Below are 19,520 nucleotides of genomic sequence, written 5' to 3' on the forward strand. Positions count from 1 at the left end.
ACAAAATTATCGGAAATAGCGGAAAAATCAGCTGGAAAAAAAGACACGATAGACTACTATCATCTTCCCTCATCTCTGTCCCTGTGTCCGCTGTGTCTGGTCCTGCAAGTCCCCGCACACACAGACACACACACCCTTCCCCTCAGCCCTCAGTAAACTAGTGTCCATCCATCCATCCATTTTCTACCGCTTTTCCCTCAAAGAATGAAAACAAGACGACAATGTTGTCAGAAACAAAATCCAATCATATTTAATTTTGTCTTGTAGATGTGTGGGACAAGTCAGGTCAAGTCATTGTGACATCTACACTGTAAATTGGCTATGTGTATTTCTGCCGCACTCATAAACAAATTACGATGAAGGCATGCATCGTAACTCCGTTTCACAACGGCGTTGCCAGAGGCGTAGCAAAAAAAATAGTTTTTAAGTTTCTCTGTGTAAATGTGTGAAGAATACAGAAACATTGAGGCATGATGCAGCTGACCTGATTATACACGAGTTTGAGAATAATATTTTTGTAATATTCATAAGACCACAGTTCCTTTAAGTTTTGTAAATATTGACAATTGTGTGTGAAGTCATACTTATTATAGAATTAGGCCATCAAGTTAGGATACATGTTGTGATTGTTGATAAAAATGTGGATGAAGGATACTTTTTTCTATTTATTTTACTTTTAATTTTTAGTTTCCCCCCTGAGGAATTCCCTGTCATTCTTTCTTGTATTGTAAGGCTACACTTTATTGTTTTCACCCTTTTTTTTGTGCCCTTGTGAGCGTTTAATTGTCCTTTTCCTTCCTTTTCTATTTGAGGTACTGTGTCCAACAATTTCCCTTGCGGATCATTAAAGTTTCTCAAAGTCTAAGTAGCAATGACTAACCAATATCAACCTCCGGTACTAAATTCCAGGCCATCCCATGTGTCTCAAGTGTGCTGGTATGACACAGTTCCTTGAATCCTTGAATAATGCTGCCTGCGGGAGTTATGTCTTAGTAGAGCAGTGTTTTTCAACCACTGTGCCGCGGCGCACACTAGTGTGCCGTTAGATATAGTCTGAGGTGCTGTGGGAGATTATGTAATTTCACCTATTTGGGTTAAAAATATTTTTTGCAAACCAGTAATAATAATCTGCAAATGTGCCGTTGTTGAGTGTCTGTGCTGTCTAGAGCGCGGCAGAGTAACCATGTAATACTCTTCCATATCAGTAGGTGGCAGCCGGTAGCTAATTGCTTTGTAGATGTCGGGAACATGGTTTGTCATGATCACAATATGCAGACAACAGCATGCAGGTAAAAAGGTATCTAACGCTTAAACCAAAAATAAACAAAAGGCGAGTGCCGCTAAGAAAAGGCACTGAAGCTTAGGGATGGCTATGCAAAGCGAAACTAAAACTGAACTGGTTGCAAAGTAAACAAAAACAGAATGCTGGACGACAGCAAAGACTTACAGCGTGTGGAGCAGACAGTGTCCACAAAGTACATCTGAACATGACATGACAATCAACAATGTCCCCGCAAAGAAAGATAGTGACAACTTAAATAGCCTTGATTGCTAAAACAAAACAGGTGCGGGGAATAGCGCTCAAGGAAGACATGAAACTGCTACAGGAAAATACCAACAAAACAGGAAAAGCCACCAAAATAGGAGCGCAAGACAAGAACTAAAACACTACACATAGGAAGACAACAAAACACTCCAAATAAGTCACGCTGTGATGTGACAGGTCATGACAGTACTTTGAGACAAGAGCTATAGTGATGCATGCTTGGTCATGGTTTGAATTCTCAGTGGCCTAGTGGTTAGAGTGTCCGCCCTGATATCGGTAGGTCGTGAGTAGAGATGTCCGATAATATCGGCCTGCCGATAATATCGGCCTGCCGATATTATTGGCCGATAAATGCTTCAAAATGTAATATCGGAAATTATCGGTATCGTTTTTTTTATTATCGGTATCGTTTTGTTTTGTTTTTTTTGTTTTTTTTATTAAATCAACATAAAAAACAGAAGATACACTTACAATTAGTGCACCAACCCAAAAAACCTCCCTCCCCCATTTACACTCATTTACACTCATTCACACAAAAGGGTTGTTTTTTTCTGTTATTAATATTATGGTTCCTACATAATATATCAATATATATCAATACAGTCTGCAAGGGATACAGTCCATAAGCACACATGATTGTGCGTGCTGCTGGTCCACTAATAGTACTAACCTTTAACAGTTAATGTTACTCATTTTCATTAATTACTAGTTTCTATGTAACTGTTTTTATATTGTTTTACTTTCTTTTTTATTCAAGAAAATGTTTTTAATTTATTTATCTTTATCTATTTATCTCGGGGCGGTATAGCTCGGTTGGTAGAGCGGCCGTGCCAGCAACTTGAGGGTTGCAGGTTCGATCCCCGCTTCCGCCATCCTAGTCACTGCCGTTGTGTCCTTGGGCAAGACACTTTACCCACCTGCTCCCAGTGCCACCCACACTGGTTTGAATGTAACTTAGATATTGGGTTTCACTATGTAAAGCGCTTTGAGTCACTTGAGAAAAAGCGCTATATAAATGTAATTCACTTCACTTCATCTTATTTTATTATTTTTTTAAAAAAGGACCTTATCTTCACCATAGGCATAATAATGTGTTAATTCCACGACTGTATATATCGGTATCGGTTGATAACGGTATCGGTAATTAAGAGTTGGACAATATCGGAATATCGGATATCGGCAAAAAGCCATTATCGGACATCCCCCCTAAATCCTCCCCTCTAAATTGTCCAAAATGTCTTTCCTTCCCCCCCACCTGGGCTTTTGTGGGTGGATAAAAATAAAAATTTTGTGACGGGGGCGGGGTTTGAGTCTTGGGGGGCGGGGCATGAAAACTGGGTGACTGTGATTGACAGTATCTAATTTGTAAAAACATGTCCTGATAATGTCTTATCATGTTTTTACAATCTTTTGCTGGAGGTGAGTGATCAAAAGAAAAAGTATTGAAAAAAAAATCCTGGTCTGTGACGTCATCAGGGCGAAGCCGGGCTGGCTGCTGCTTGCTTCCGCCCGGAGGGAGAGGGGCTTGTGGGAGCGGCGTGTCCTGCTGGCTCGCGGAAGTCTTTCCTCGTCCTTGGCGACGCGCCGATCGGCACCAGCTTGCCTCCATTCCCCCACATCATCCCCCTGCGCTCCCTGGGGGAAAAGCGCAGCGTCTCGGTCTCCATGGCGCGCAGCACCTCCCAAGAAGCCTCATCCAAACTGTCCAACTTTCTTGCGGGATAATGTTTCTGCTGGCGACATACTGTCAGGACTGGGTCTATGGCGTGGTTTGTTCTCCCAGAAGGCAATGGAAAGTTGGCGCGTGCAAGACGTGAATTTAAATACATTTTTAATTCTAACTCAAAAAAAGTACAAACAAAAGGCGCTCACAGTGGAGGTACAAAACGACTATGAAAACAAAACACTAGCACAAAGGCAGAACTAGGACATAAAACAAACTTGCAAACTAAGGCTTGAATAAAGAAAACTTACTTGGAACCAGAACAGGACATGAAAAAGAACAGCATGGATCATGAGCGTGAACAGAGTGGCAGGAGTGAATGTGATGTCGCCAGGACGAACAACAGAAACAGAAAAGCTTATATAGTGACATGATCAGTGAAAACAGGTGCGTGACTCTAACCGTGAACAGGTGCGTGACATGACAATGTGAACCAGGTGAAACTAATGGTTGCTAAGGTGTCAAATAAAAGTGCACAAAAAGTCCAAAACCAAATCCGAACATTACTAAAACAAAACATAATCACAGACATGACATGGGTCAAATGTAGAGAATAATTTCGCCACACATAGTGTGTGTGTGACAATCATTGGTACTTTAACTTTATCCAACACTTGCGAGAACAACTTTTTACTGTCAATATGAACTGCCGAGTTTAATCTTTTAATGATTTCTGCTGGCGGTGTGCCTCCACATTTTTTCAATGAAAAAAATGTGCCTTGGCTCAAAAAAGGTTGAAAAACACTGTGGTAGAGGTCTGTGCCGTCTAATGTGCCTCATGTTGTTTTCTTCTTTAGACTGCAAACTGCTAATGAATCAACAGCACCTCTGCAGGTTGTATTTAAGTAGTATTGTTGCCTCAATGGCTTTAATCTACTGTTGGTTATAAATGTATGCTTTATAAAAAGGGTACTTAAGTTAAGAGGAGATGTGGTCAAAAGAAGACCCTCAGGATTACTTTGAGTTACTGAAGCGTTACAAGGACTTCACAGCTGTTTTAAGTGAGTTGGAAAAGATGATCCGGACAGGAAGAGAAGTCTGCTGTGTGTGTGTGTGTGTGTGTGCGTGTGTCACTTTCCCTGCTGTGCGACACGTGGGTTTAAAAGAATCTGAGGGAATTCCACATTCATTCACGCAGCCTGAGAAAACAATTGCGTCTGCTTTGCTGGGTGTCACTCTCGCTCCTTTCGCTCTCTGGGACAGTTTCTCAGTAGAGCTAGCTGGCTGACTGGCTGGGTGTACATGTGTAGGTAACTGGCTTTATACTTGTGTGTGTGTGTGTGTGTGTGTGTGTGTGTGTGTGTGTGTGTGTGTGTGTGTGTGTGTGTGTGTGTGTGTGTGTGTGTGTGTGTGTGTGTGTGTGTGTGTGTGTGTGTGTGTGTGTTGCTCTCTTTCTTTGTGTACGTGTGATCCTATGAGGTCGCAGGTCAAGCTGCAGTTCACTGACAGCCACTACGTTCCCCTCCCAACAGGAAGGGAGGGCACTGTCCATATGCCGTCTTCACTCTCTCACTCCCCCACACTTACACACTCATTCACATGCAGAGGTGCACTCACACGCTCTAACAGGTTCACACGCTCTAACAGGTACACACACCACATCACGCACACACACACTACACTACTAAAGAGAAGATTAAGAATATTTTTTAATATTCCAACAATCATGTCCAAATGGAAACCTTGCAAACAGTATTGGGCAGTAACGAGCTACATGTAGTGAAGCTGCGTAGCTTCAAGGGGAACTGCACTTTTTGGGGGAATTTTGCCTATCGTTCACAATCATTATGAGAGACATGATGATTATTAACTTTTTTTTTATGCATTCTAAATATTAAATAAATGCGGTCTAAAGTCAGCTTACAATGGAGCAATTCTAACTGAAATCACACAATAACTTATTTTGAAAATGTAATTTTGTTTATAGATTACATGCAATCTGTGGTTGTGTTCCCTAATTTGAGTGTACATAAATGAGAGTGTGTGTTGCTGAGCCCGACATGGACATAATCTGGACTGGACCTGGTTTTAAGAACCCTTTATACAATCAAATTTCATTCACAACCTGGTCTGGGGAGGATAATGTCCTTTATTTTTTTTAAAAATAAAAATAAAATAAAAACATTTTCTTGAACAAAAAATAAAATAAAATAAAATAAAAACAAAAACCTGTGGAGGTTGGGGACATTGAACAGGAATGGGCAGTGTTCAAAGCCTCTATTGCTAAAGCTGCAGCTGCGAGCTGTGGCCAGAAGGTCTTAGGTGCCTCAAGGGGCGGTAACCCCGAACACCCTGGTGGACAGTGGTGGTCAGGGAAGCCGTCCGACTGAAGAAGGAGTCCTACCGGGGTATGTTATCCCGGGGGACTCCGGAGGCAGTTGCAAGGTACCGACGGGCCCGAAGGGCAGCGGCCGTGGCTGTGGACGAGGCTAAGCAGAGGGTGTGGGAGCGGTTCGGGGAATCCATGGAGAAGGACTATCGGGCGGCACCAAAGCTGTTCTGGAAGACCATACGGCACCTCAGGAGGGGGAAGCAGGGAACCATCCAAGCTGTGTACGGCAAGGATGGGACTTTGCTGACTTCAAGTGAGGAAGTCGTAGGGCGTTGGAAAGAGCACTTTGAGGAACTCCTGAACCCAAATACATCAGACACACCCTCCCTGATAGGAGCAGGGCCTGAGGATGATGGGGGATCGACGTCGATCTCTCGGAGTGAAGTCACTGAGGTAGTTAGACAACTCCACAGTGGCAAAGCTCCGGGGGTTGACGAGATCCGTCCAGAAATGCTGAAGGCTCTGGGTGTTGATGGGCTGTCTTGGTTGATACGCCTTTTCAACATTGCGTGGAAGTCTGGGACAGTGCCGCGGGAGTGGCAGACTGGGGTGGTGGTTCCCCTTTTCAAAAAGGGGGACCAGAGGGTGTGTGCTAATTACAGGGGTATCACACTACTCAGCCTCCCTGGGAAAGTTTACGCCAAGGTACTGGAAAGGAGGGTCCGGCCGATAGTCGAACCTTAGATTCAAGAGGAGCAATGTGGATTCCGTCCTGGTCGTGGAAAACCTGACCAACTCTTTACTCTTGCGGGAATCCTGGAGAAGGCCTGGGAGTATGCCTATCCAGTCTACATGTGCTTTGTGGATTTGGAGAAGGCGTATGACCGGGTCCCCCGGGAGATCTTGTGGGAGGTGCTGAGGGAGTACGGAGTGAGGGGAACCCTGCTGAGGGCCATCCAATCTCTGTACAACCAAAGCGAGAGTTGTGTCCGGGTGCTTGGATGTAAGTCGGATCCGTTTCCAGTTGGGATTGGTCTCCGCCAGGGCTGCGCTCTGTCACCTATCCTGTTTGTGATTTTCATGGACAGGATTTCTAGGCGGAGTCGTGGCCATGGCGGAGAGGGTATACGTCTCGGGGGGCTAAGGGTTGCGTCACTGCTGTTTGCAGATGATGTGGTCCTGATGGCACCTTCGGTTCGTGACCTTCAGCTCTCACTGGATCGGTTCGCAACCGAGTGTTCGGCGGCTGGAATGAGGATCAGCATTTCCAAATCTGAGGCCATGGTTCTCAGCAGGAAACCGATGGTTTGTGCAGTCCGGGTAGGGGACGAGACTCTGTCCCAGGTGGGGGAGTTTAAGTATCTCGGGGTCTTGTTCACGAGTGAGGGAAAGATGGAGAAGGAAATCAGCCGGAGAATCGGAGCAGCTGGGGCAGTATTGCAGTCTCTCTGCCGCACTGTTGTGACGAAACGAGAGCTGAGCCAGAAGGCAAAGCTCTCGGTCTACCGAGCTATCTACATCCCTACTCTCACCTATGGTCATGAAGTGTGGGTCATGACCGAAAGAATAAGATCGGGGATACAAGCGGCCGAAATGAGTTTTCTCAGAAGGGTGGCTGGCATCTCCCTTAGAGATAGGGTGAGAAGTTCACTCACCCGAGAGAGACTCGGAGTAGAGCCGCTGCTCCTTCGCTTGGAAAGGAGCCAGCTCAGGTGGTTCGGGCATCTCGTGCGGATGCCTCACGAGCGTCTCCCTAGGGAGGTCCTCGTTGCATGTCCCACTGGGAGGAGGCCCCGCGGCAGGCCAAGGACCAAATGGGGGGATTATATCTCCTCTCTGGCCTGGGAACGCTTCGGGATTCCCCAGGAGGAAGTCACTAATGTTGCTCTGGAGAGGGAAGTCTGGGGGTCTCTGCTGGAGCTGTTGTCCCCGCGACCCGATTCCGGATAAGCGGTTGAAGATGGATGGATGGAAAAACAATTACATAGAAATGTGTATTTAATGAAAATGAGTAAAATTAACTGATAAAGGTTAGTACTATTAGTGGACCAGCAGCACACACAATCATGTGTGCTTCACTGACTCTATCCCTTGCAGACTGCATTGATATACATTGTAGGAACCAGAATATTAATAACAGAAGGAAACAACTAGGGCTGTGAATCTTTGGGTGTCCCACGATTCGATTCAATATCGATTCTTGGGGTCACGATTTGATTCAAAATCGATTTTTTTTTTTTTTCAATTCAACACGATTCTCGATTCAAAAACGATTTTTTTCCCGATTCAAAACGATTCCCTATTCATTCAATACATAGGATTTCAGCAGGATCTACCCCAGTCTGCTGACATGCAAGCAGAGTAGTAGATTTTTGTAAAAAGCTTTTATAATTGTAAAGGACAATGTTTTATCAACTGATTGCAATAATGTAAATTTGTTTTAACTATTAAATGAACCAAAAATATGACTTATTTCATCTTTGTGAAAATATTGGACACAGTGTGTTGTCAAGCTTATGAGATGCGATGCAAGTGTAAGCCACTGTGACACTATTGTTCTTTCTTTTTTTTTTATAAATGTCTAATGATAATGTCAATGAGGGATTTTTAATCACTGCTTTGTTGAAATTGTAACTAATATTGATACTGTTGTTGATAATATTCATTTTTGTTTCACTACTTTTGGTTTGTTCTGTGTCGTGTTTGTGTCTCCTCTCAATTGATCTGTTTATTGCAGTTCTGAGTGTTGCTGGGTCGGGTTTGGTTTTGGAATTGGATTGCATTGTTATGGTATTGCTGTATATTGTTTTGTTGGATTGATTAACTAAAAAAATAAATAAATAAATAAATACAATTAAATTAAAAAATAAATAAATTAAAATCGATTTTTCAAAAATGAGAATCGATTCTGAATCGCTCAACTTGAGAATCACGATTCGAATTCGAATCGATTTTTTCCCACACCCCTAGAAATAACCCTTTTGTGTGAATGGGGGTGGAGGGAGGTGGGAAGGGAGGGTCGGTGCACTAACTGTAAGTGTATCTTGTAATTTTTATGTTGATTTAATAACATCATTTAATAAATAAAAAATAAATCAATAATAATTGACACATTATATGATCTTTAGTACAACTTAATAACAACTTGTGTGGTTGTATGTAGACAGTAGGGTTGTCCCGATACCGGTACCAAAATGTATTTCGATTTTTTTCAAAATAAACGGGACCACAAAATTGTTTTCTTTTTGGCTTCATTTTACAATACAATAAACATGGTTATTATTGCACTCAAAGAACAATTTTAGAAGATTAAAACAAAAAATAAAAGGCATTAAACACATCAGGCTTTTCTTGTTTCACTCAAAGAACAATTAACAATTGTATATATTACATATAGTCTGCCTTTTCACATTACATGATGCTTTTATCTCTGTTTTTACATTTAATAGAGAAGTATTTTTTTAAGTTATGCACATTTTCATGAACATGTACACGCTGTATTGGGACAGATCCATTATGGGTTTGAGCAGAAATATGTCATTTAGGAATTAACCATACAACATTAAAACAGCATCACATGAATGTTTTTTTAAGTAACTTTGTGAAATTAACATATAAAACAATGGTGTTTACTTTTTGATATGAATATAAAACACATGGAAGTTTGGCTAATGAAGATAAAGTCTTAGATTTAGTGCAACAGTTTAGCCAACAAAAATAAACACGAGTGATACCTCTCACATCTAATACACAAACTTCATGGCCTGCATTCACTTCTAAAAGATGACAAAACATTTGAGTTAGTATTTATGTTATTGGAACACTGAAAAAGTTAGCAGCTAAATAAAGGACGAGTGAGCATCCCAGTAAACAAACAGGAAGACTTTATAAACAAGTTGTAGCAACGTTCCCTACACATTGCATGCTTCATGTTTACTCATGTCATTAACTCTCAGTCACAGCAGGACGCTGTATTATGAAAATGAAAGCGATATCTCCTCCATGTTATACTTTTAGCGTGGGACAAATGTGTTTTTCTCACACCTACTCAGTGGCCTAGTGGTTAGAGTGTCCGCCCTGAGATCGGTAGGTTGTGAGTTCAAACCCCGGCCGAGTCATACCAAAGACTATAAAAATGGGACCCATTACCTCCACTCAGCATCAAGGGTTGGAATTGGGGGTTAAATCACCAAAAATGATTCCCGGGCACGGCACTGCTGCTGCCCACTGCTCCCCTCACCTCCCAGGGGGTTATCAAGGGGATGGGTCAAATGCAGAGGACAAATTTTACCACACCTAGTGTGTGTGTGACAATCATCGGTACTTTAACTTTAACTTAACTTCTCCAATATTTCCCACACCTGTAGTCATCTAATAGCAGCAGTGCGCTCTTGACCGCACACCGAGACCCCACGGAAATGAAGCGAGGGGAAAACAAGTTAAATGAAGCGCTCGGCTCCGTTTAGTCCGAGAGGAACTCTACGGAGCAAAGTCTGTGTAGTTGCTTTTTTGTTAGTGCACATGCGCCAGCGCTGCTGTGACTCAGTTTCTAGGAAGTAAGTGGTGTTGCCTAAAATGCTTTAATAAATGACAGATTTTTGGTAATTAAAAATGTAATTAGTATTACTAACCGTCTGAAATGTTACCGCGGTTTATCATTATACCGTTTACCGTTACATCCCTAGTACTGCGGTACTTTATTGGTACCGGTATACCGTACAACCCTAGTAGACAGTTATGCTCTATAGTTTACATACCCTGGCAGAATTTGTGGTTTCTTGGCCATTTCTCAGGAAATATGATTATCAAAGATTCTCAGTGCCTTCAATCGATCACAACTGTATTGTTCAGTTTGTCTTAGGTGTTTCGCCTCTCATCTGAGCAGGCTTCATTAGTTCATGTTCATAGACTTAGACTGGTCAGATCTAGTCTGAATCAAAAAACACAGGACGAGATGTTGAACAGTCCCTTGTGCCAAATGTGGAGAGTACTCACTCGAGATGTCCTTGTTGTTGAGAGTGGTAGACAGACAACATGGGGGTGTGGGGGGTGGGGTGTTCTTGTGAGTTGTATGGGATATGAGACTTGGTCAGGGTTAAATTCCAGGACAATTGGACAAGCGACACATCTTCAGTAGTGTGCCCTTGCATCATTGGGTGTTTCGGCCTTCAAACACTATACATCCTCCACAAAGGTGGCCCGCCGAAGGATGATCAGTCCTCAGCTTGTGTCCCGTGCTCAACTGTTCCTGAAATTCACCCTGTTATACTGCTGTTTTTGGGGCCCAACCGGGGTCCTTCCGCTTGAGCCAAATCCACTGGCTGCTTCTTTCGGCTGCCTCTGAGACTGCTCTGATGGTCCTCCGCAGAGCCTGACCGTGGCTGCCGAGTTCCCTCAGCAGTCTGATGGTAGACGACGCCACAAATCCTCTGCATCCCACTTCAACTGGATAGACTTTGGTGTTCCAGCCACGCTGCCTCGCTTCTTCTGCTAGCTCTGAGTAGCGCAGCTTCTTACGTTCATAGGCCTCCTCCACAGAGTTCTCCCATGGGACTGTGAGCTCTATGACGTAAGCAGTCTTCACCGAAAGGGACCAGAGCACCAAGTCTGGCCTGAGGTTGGTAGAAGCAATCTCAGGTGGGAAAACCAGCTGTTTGCCGATGTCTGCCAGCATCTTCCAGTCGCGGGCCCTGTTTAGGTGTCCTGCTTCTGGTTTGGTGGAAAGCTGTTTGGGTGTTTTCCCGCCCTCTCGGACAAACATTGTTGTCTTCATGGGATTGGATACTCTTGGTGGCAAGGAGTTGACGGCACCACGCATGCTCTCCAGGGCTGATGCCAAGCTCTTGAGGACCTGGTTGTGTCGCCAGGTGTATCTCCCCTGCGTGAGGCTCGTCTTACATCCTGTCATGATGTGTCTGAGGGTTGCTGGAGTTGGGCAGAGGGCACAGATTGGATCCTCGCCATACCACTGATGGAGATTCTTTGGTGACGGGAGCACATCATACGTTGCTCTGATGATAAAGCTGATTTTACTTGCTTCCATCTGCCATAGCTCCTTCCAGCTTATCTTTCTCCTCTCCACTCCTTCCCACTGCATCCATTGCCCCTGTTTGGCGAGAGAGACAGCCTTCGCACTCCTTAAAATAATAGAACTCAAACATTACGTTGCGATCGATTGAATGCCCTGAGAATACCTACCTGAATTAATTCGAAAATCCATTGAGAGACGTTCCAAGAACTTTTTTTTCCTTGTTTTGACTATTAAATTAACCGAAAATATGACCTCTCAATTGCTCTGTTGATTGCTATTCTGAATGTTGCTGGGCCGGGTTTGGTTTTGGAATTGGAATTGTATTAATGTGTATTATTTTGTTGGATTGATTAATTTAAAAAATTATAAAATAAAAATAAATTTTAAAAAAAAACTTTTTTTCCCTCGCCTTCTTAGTGGTTTGGCGAAGACATTTATTAGCCAACAATTGCGTTTGCTCTTTCAAAATCATACTGCTCATTTGACCCTAATCAAAAGTTGACATATCCTGGAGGTTTTGACATGATAACACACACACACACACACAAATTGACACCAATGGGTTTAAATGGCTATGTAAGCTAATCATTCTCACCTGTGAACTGTTTACTTGAGTTTGTTTACATAAAAGAGCAATACATTTTTGGACTCTTGACAGACCCCTGCATCTAGTAATACTGACATTGATGGAGTTTTGTAGAAAGCAAAATAATTATCAAAGGATGTGCGGAAAAAAGTAGTTGAACTGTATTAACGGTTTAATTATATTAAGTGTTGCGACTTGGTCAAGGTGTTGACCCCAGATGCAGAGACGGGAGGCAAGATGGAATCAAAAAAGGAGAGTCTTTAATTAAGTCCAAAAAAGGCAAACAAAAGGTGATGGGGCAGAAACGCACACCATATTACATAGTCAATAAGCTGGAACCTCAGAGGTCGGCAAGGGGAAAGGCCAGGGCACACTGAGCAAAGGAAAAGTCCACAACAGATATCCACTCCACATCAGGGAGGATAGAAAAACACACAGAGGTTAGGCGTATAATAACAAGGGCAAAAAAACGTACCCGGACTTGGAGGTCAAGCAAACGCATGCGACGTGGAAGGAACAGGGAACAATAACCAGCAAGGCACAGCTGTCTGTGCCAAGCTTAAATAGTCCATGGACTGATTAGCTGCAGGTGTGCCTCAAGGTCCGCCCCTCGCCGAGGAAGAATGAACTGGGAAAAAAAGGCACAAAATAAATGGGAAGGTAGGAGAACAATAAACCACAACAAAAAGACATCCAAGGAATTTAGATATCGCAATATTTTAAACGCCTATTAAAGGGGAACTGCACTAATTTTGGAATTTTGCCTATCGTTCACAATTATTATGAAAGACATGACGACAGATGTCTTTTTTTGTTAATGCATTCTAACTATTAAATACATTTGATCAAAAGTGTGCTTATTTTGAAGCCTATGGGAGCCGCACTATTCTGCCTATAAAAGCCCTTAAAAAAACATCGAAACACCTTCTTTAAGGTTTTATATACCTAATGTATGTATATATGTAATGTAGTAACGGGCACATTAATAATAACTTTTAATATTTACATAGTAGATAAACAACCCAACAATATCAACCTCAAATTACTCCTTTCAACTCTCAAAAAGCAATGCAATAAATTAAGAAATAAGTCAACCAACCTGACTAAATCCTTAAAAAAAAATTACATTAACGACAAAATAGAGGAAAACACGAATAAGCCACGTGAGCTCTGGAAAATTCTCAACAACCATCTTCCTGGTTGCAGCCAGAAACTTAAAACAAGACTCACCAACATCAGCATCAAGGAGGGTGACTCCCTCATTACAGACAAAATGGAGGTAGCTAGCAGACTTAACGCCTTTTTCACCAGCATAGCTGCAACTCTTGTCAACAAGCTGTCCCACCACTCTGGTCGCTTTGGTGTAGAACACATTAAAGCCTTCTACAGAAAGCTAGGAGTATCCAACAATGATTTCAAATTAGAAATGGTCACAGCTGATGAGGTGTTTAAAAAATTGAGCGCGCTCCACCCTAACAAGGCCACCGGCCTTGATAATATTCCCTCCAGATTCCTCAGGGACTCTGCCTCCATCATTGCCCCGATCATCACGCACATAATAAACCTATCAATTACACAAGGCCAAGTACCAAAAGATTTTAAGATAGCAAGAGTAACTCCCCTCTTTAAAAAAGGAAGCAAATTGGAACCTGGCAACTACCGACCTGTTTCTATTCTCAGCTCCATTTCGAAAGTAATGGAGAAAATAGTTTATGAACAGGTCGATAGTTACCTTGCCACTAATAAACTCATGTACAAATTCCAATCCGGCTTCAGAACTAACCACTCCACTGACACATGCCTTCTCTATCTGACCGACCACATCAAACATGAGGTGGACGCGGGCAAATACTGCGGCATGGTCATGCTGGACCTTCAGAAGGCCTTTGACACCGTTAACCACGCTATACTGTTGGATAAGCTCAGAGCAATCGGATTTAACAAAACCTCTTGGAGCTGGATGCAGTCTTACTTGGAGGGGAGGGAGCAGGTGGTAGAGGTGAACGGCACCGTGTCCCCCCCCCTCTCGGTGAGCTGTGGAGTCCCCCAAGGCAGTATATTGGGACCTTTACTGTTCCTAATATACATAAACGACATGTCATCGGCATGTGACTGTGAATTGTTTTTGTTTGCGGATGACTCTGCCCTGCTGGTATCCGGCAAGGACAAGTCACAGGTGGAGAAAATCCTCAGTGCTGAGCTCTGTAGAACTTGCACCTGGCTCGCTGACAACAAGCTATCCATCCACTTGGGTAAAACAGAATCCATCCTGTTTGGGTCCCACATCAAACTTAAGAGAGTCAATCACTTCACCATAAAAGTAGGTGACAGTGTCATCACCAGGAAAGATGAGGTCACCTACCTAGGTTCCATTCTAGAGGCTAACCTTTCCTGTGATAAAATGGCAACCAAGGTAATCAAAAAGGTTAACCAACGAACGAGATTTCTCTACAGAATTTCCTCTCTGGTCAACAAAAGCACCTTGAGGATTCTGGCGGGAACTCTCGTGCAACCCTTTTTCGATTACGCATGCACCTCCTGGTACCCTAGCACCTCCAAAACCCTCAAATCTAAACTCCAAACATCTCAGAACAAGCTAGTCAGGTTACTTCTAGACCTCCACCCCAGATCCCACCTCACTCCTACCCACTTCTCTAAAGTGGGCTGGCTCAAGGTGGAGGACAGAGTTAAACAACTTGCACTGAGCCTAGTCTATAAAATCCGCTACACCTCCCTGATACCGAAGTACATGTCAAACTACTTCCTTAACGTAAATGACCGCCATAACCACAACACCAGGGGGTGCTCCACTAACCACGTTAAACCCAGATTCCGAACTAACAAAGGTCTTAACTCATTCTCTTTCTATGCCACATCAATGTGGAATGCGCTCCCAACAGGTATAAAAGAAAGGGCATCTCTATCCTCCTTCAAAACCGCTATAAAAGTTCACCTCCAGGCAGCTACAACCCTAAACTAACACCCTCCCCGGATTGCTAATAATCAAATGTAAACAATCAAATGCAGATTATTTTTCTTATGCCTTCTGATCTCTCTCTCTCTCTCTCTCTCTCTCTCTCTCTCTCTCTCTCTATGTCCACTACTTGATGTCCATATCCCCACCCCCCCACCCCACCCCCCCTCCACACTCCTGATTGTAAATAATGTAAATAATTCAACGTGATTATCTTGTGTGATGACTGTATTATGATGATAGTATATATGATAGTATATATCTGTATCATGAATCAATTTAAGTGGACCCCGACTTAAACAAGTTGAAAAACTTATTCGGGTGTTACCATTTAGTGGTCAATTGTACGGAATATGTACTTCACTGTGCAACCTACTAATAAAAGTCTCAAAACATATTTTGATCATTTTAAGCATACTTGCCGCATTTATTTCAAAAACGCATAAAATAACTTACTTTATAAGGTCTGCTGTATGGTTGTACGATACGATAATAAAGTACCACGATACTAATGAATTAAAAACAGTACTATACTAAAAACACCGGTACCTTTTTTTTTTTTTTCACGGGTAGGACGGCGCGCCGTTGTCACATCGTGACATTGCTGGTTTTACGAGCAAAGGAGCATGTTCGGCAACGCCCACACACGGAATACTTACAAGCAGACACGGTGTAGAAAAGGAGAATGGACACATTTTGGCTTGAAAACTAACGATAAAGGTGAAGTTATAACACTGAAATGCCACTCAACAAGAGATGAGAGGCATGATTTATGATTTACATTAAACTTCCAAGGAACAGGGAAGTGAGGAAACAGCAGTCCATGATGTAAACATTGGGACACGCGGTAGTGATCACATTGCCGCTATAAATAGTTAATCTGTGTTAGCACTTATAATAACAATATCACTAATATGGCCGTTTTGGATGGTTAGCTGAGATAGAGTCCAGCACCCCCCGCAACCACAAAAGAGACAAGCGGTAGAAGGTATTTGGATGGATATTTATTGGCTTTTTTGGGCGAGGAACTCGCATGGCTGCGGTAGTTGTGACCCCAAGATGCAGGAAACAGGAGAACGATGTGCAGGTAAGAGTCTTTATTATACTCAAACATAGAGTAGAAGTCATGCATCCATCAAAATGTCCCTAACATAGTCAATCTTCGAGCACTGACGAACAGGCGAGGCAGGCATAAATAGCCGTCTAATTGGCAACTGCAACCAGGTGTGCCAGGCTGCCAATCAGGGACAGGAGAGAGAAACGAGCGCTCAGGGAGACATGCAGGAATGGGAACACAAATAAGAGCGCCGACAGGAAACAAACACCAAACAAGGAAACACAACCAGACACGATGTGACAGATCGTCACACAAAATATAGGACCTCCCACTAGCTCTGCTGTAAGCTGACTTTTATTTACGAGTTAGAATACATTATAAAAAAATCCATCTGTCCTCATGTTTTTTATAATTGTGAACGATAGGCAAAATTCCAAAAAAAAGTGCAGTTCCCCTTGAAGACGTGAAAAATTAGGAATTCTGTTAAAAAACAAAGCCACAAAATTTCCGCCTAGAAAAGGTGGTTGTTTCAAAATGCACAATATGGAGGCAGTTGCCCGGTCAAGTCTCCCGAAAAAAACCATGACTACACAAGTGCCACAAAGCAACCCACTTAAAATATGTCAAATAGCACAGACACAAGCCTCAAAACTTGTGGAACAAATATAAATTGGACTAATGGAACCAAAATGTAACCTTTTGAAGACAGCACAATCAGAAACATTACATTCAAAGAGAAGTCAACAAGACCTATGATGACAGGTACATCATTCCTACCGTCAAACACAGAGGTGGTTTGATGAACATCCAGGGACATGATGAACATCCAGGGACATGTTAATCCAAATTACAAAGCTGAGTCAACGTATTCTTGGTAACAGAAGTGAAGGTTATGGAGTGGCCAGCTAAGTCTCCTAGGGAGATCTCAAAACTGCAGCTCACATAAGACAGTCCAAGAATGTATTGGAATTGGAGACTTTTTGCTCCAAAGAATGGTTAACTTTGCCATCTAAGGAAAAAAAAAAGTGCCTCATACACACACAACTATTACAAAAAATTTAAAGCTGTTATAAAGAGGAGACATTTTACCAAAGTATGCCTATAGGCTACTGTTTCAAACGTTTCACATTGCCATATAACTTGGTACATGTAGTCCACAATATGCAAACACGAATGAGGAATTATTTTATCATGTGATTTGGCTATCTCCTAACGTTTCACATTGCCATGATGACAGCCGTGCTAATGTTGGAACCCATTTCCTCAGCGTATCAGCATATTGAGAACGAAATAGGCACTGACACTACCCATATCCACATAGGTTTTATTTGTCGAAAACATAATTTTTGCCCTGTCAGTTGGATGACACATCGACATACCGGCTAACAAGCATATATTTCCCCCGCTAGCCTATATGTCGATGTGTCATTGACTGGGCTAGCACGCTAAGCATTCGTTGCACGAACATACCAGCTTTGTTAGCAGGATCATAGAGTGTATTGGACAATATAGTTTGTATACGAAAAGACCATTTCCATTTATTACAAGTACAAAGAAAACGTAAATGCCTGACTTACCTATCGAGGAGGAAATTAGCAAGTTTAGCGTCAGATGAAAAAATATTCTCCACCTTCAATCGTCTCCATCTTTCAAAGGCAAATCCTTGTTTTGTTCCTGGCTATGTCATGAATAAGTTGAGAATCGTAACGACACCTTTTAGATTTACTAAGGTCTGACATGTTTAGTAACTTTACCAGTGGCAGTATCTAGATGAAGAGAGCGGTGCGTAACTGGCAACCTAGATGTAACACACTCACTGACTTTCTAATTGGTTAAAACGGTGGAGGGCGGGACACCGAAATGTAACAATAACAAGATTTCGGGGCTGTAAATCTAATTTAGAAATGAACATATCCCAGCTGAACTACTGTTATCAGTTATAAAGGTATTTGAAAAGAACAAGATTTATGTCAAAAGGCATTAATAAATCATGTTATTTTCGAATACCTGTATAACTAACTGATAACAGTAGTTCAGCCGGGATATGTTCATTTCAAATTTAGATTTACAGCCCCAAAATATTGTTATTGTTTTTATTTCGATGTCCCACTCTTCACCGTTTTAACCAATTAGAAAGTCTGAGTGTGTTACATTCAGGTTGCCAGTTACGCACCGCCATCTTCGTCTAGCTACTGCCACTGGTAAAGTTACTAAACATGTCAGACCTTAGTAAATCTAAAAGGCCACATTACGATTCTCAACTTATTCATGACAAAGCCAGGAACAAAACAAGGATTTGTATTAGGATGTCTTTGAAAAATGGAGACGATTGAAGGCAGAGAAGATGTTTTCATCTCCAACAAACTTGCTAATTTCCTCCTTGTTAGGTAAGTAAGGCATTTACGTTTTCTTATTATTTGTAATAAATGGAAATGGACATTTCGTATGTAAACTATATTGTCCAATACAGTCTATAATCTTGTCGCAGAGGGAGTCTCGCACTGTAGACCGGTCAAGCCAGGACCGCCACTGAAGTAGGAGTCACATAACAAATCTGCAATTAAACTGTTTTCAATTCATATTCTACCGTTTGTGCAATGCAATTAGTCTGGGGTGTTGAGGCAGGATTCTTCCATTTCCAGCCCCGTAGCCTAAAATGCAATATATATTTCGATTATGGTCCACTAGGTCAAACTAGACATTTTAGCAGGGTAATGCCAACAATCTGTCCCGACTCCCGACGAAAATATTGCTGCGTAACTTTACAATTACATTTGGACTGCAACTCAGTGCAACATTTAGGCAAGAGGAACAGCACATATTCAAGTTAAAATACAAATAAAGCAACAAGAGAAGTATCCCACACTTCTCTTTTGTAAAGTAAATGTGTACAGCCGATATGGGCATCTATATCAACAATATGATTTGCCTGAGTAGCTGGACAGGACAAAAAATAAAAATATAATGGCATTATTCGATTATATATATTGTAATTCAGTACTCTTTCCTTTAACACGTACGAGTGTGGTGAACAGATTTGATAATGTAGGCCTAAGGTGGGTGTGAAAACTGTTTAGAGCAGCGGTATAAACGATTACAAAACTGATAAACTGGTCTCCACTTTTTCTTCAATTGAAAATACTTGCGCTTTTTGACAGACACATGGCCTGATCATTTGATGATGATTCAGTCCGCCGGTTGCAGAAAGAAGACAGCTGCGTACAGCACAGCTGTGCTGGTGACATCTTCATACACACAGCACAACAAGGTTGGGGGAGTAGGAGACAGCTGTGTTTTATGTTGCAGATATAAAGACATGCGTAGGTGCTCA

The 19,520-nt window shown here is 42.2% G+C and overlaps 1 long non-coding RNA gene across 1 annotated transcript in view; it reads right to left on the minus strand.

The window, feature by feature from the left end:
• Positions 1–12,829, minus strand: part of LOC133633566 (uncharacterized) — a 37,375-nt gene extending 24,546 nt beyond the window's left edge. Inside the window, exon 1 of the long non-coding RNA XR_009821786.1 lies at positions 12,634–12,829. This is a non-coding gene — a long non-coding RNA (uncharacterized LOC133633566). The remainder of the gene's footprint in view (positions 1–12,633) is intronic.
• Positions 12,830–19,520: the final 6,691 nt, after the last annotated feature.

The sequence above is a fragment of the Entelurus aequoreus genome, linkage group LG02 (assembly GCF_033978785.1).
Source record: "Entelurus aequoreus isolate RoL-2023_Sb linkage group LG02, RoL_Eaeq_v1.1, whole genome shotgun sequence".
In the NCBI taxonomy this organism is placed as follows: domain Eukaryota; kingdom Metazoa; phylum Chordata; class Actinopteri; order Syngnathiformes; family Syngnathidae; genus Entelurus; species Entelurus aequoreus.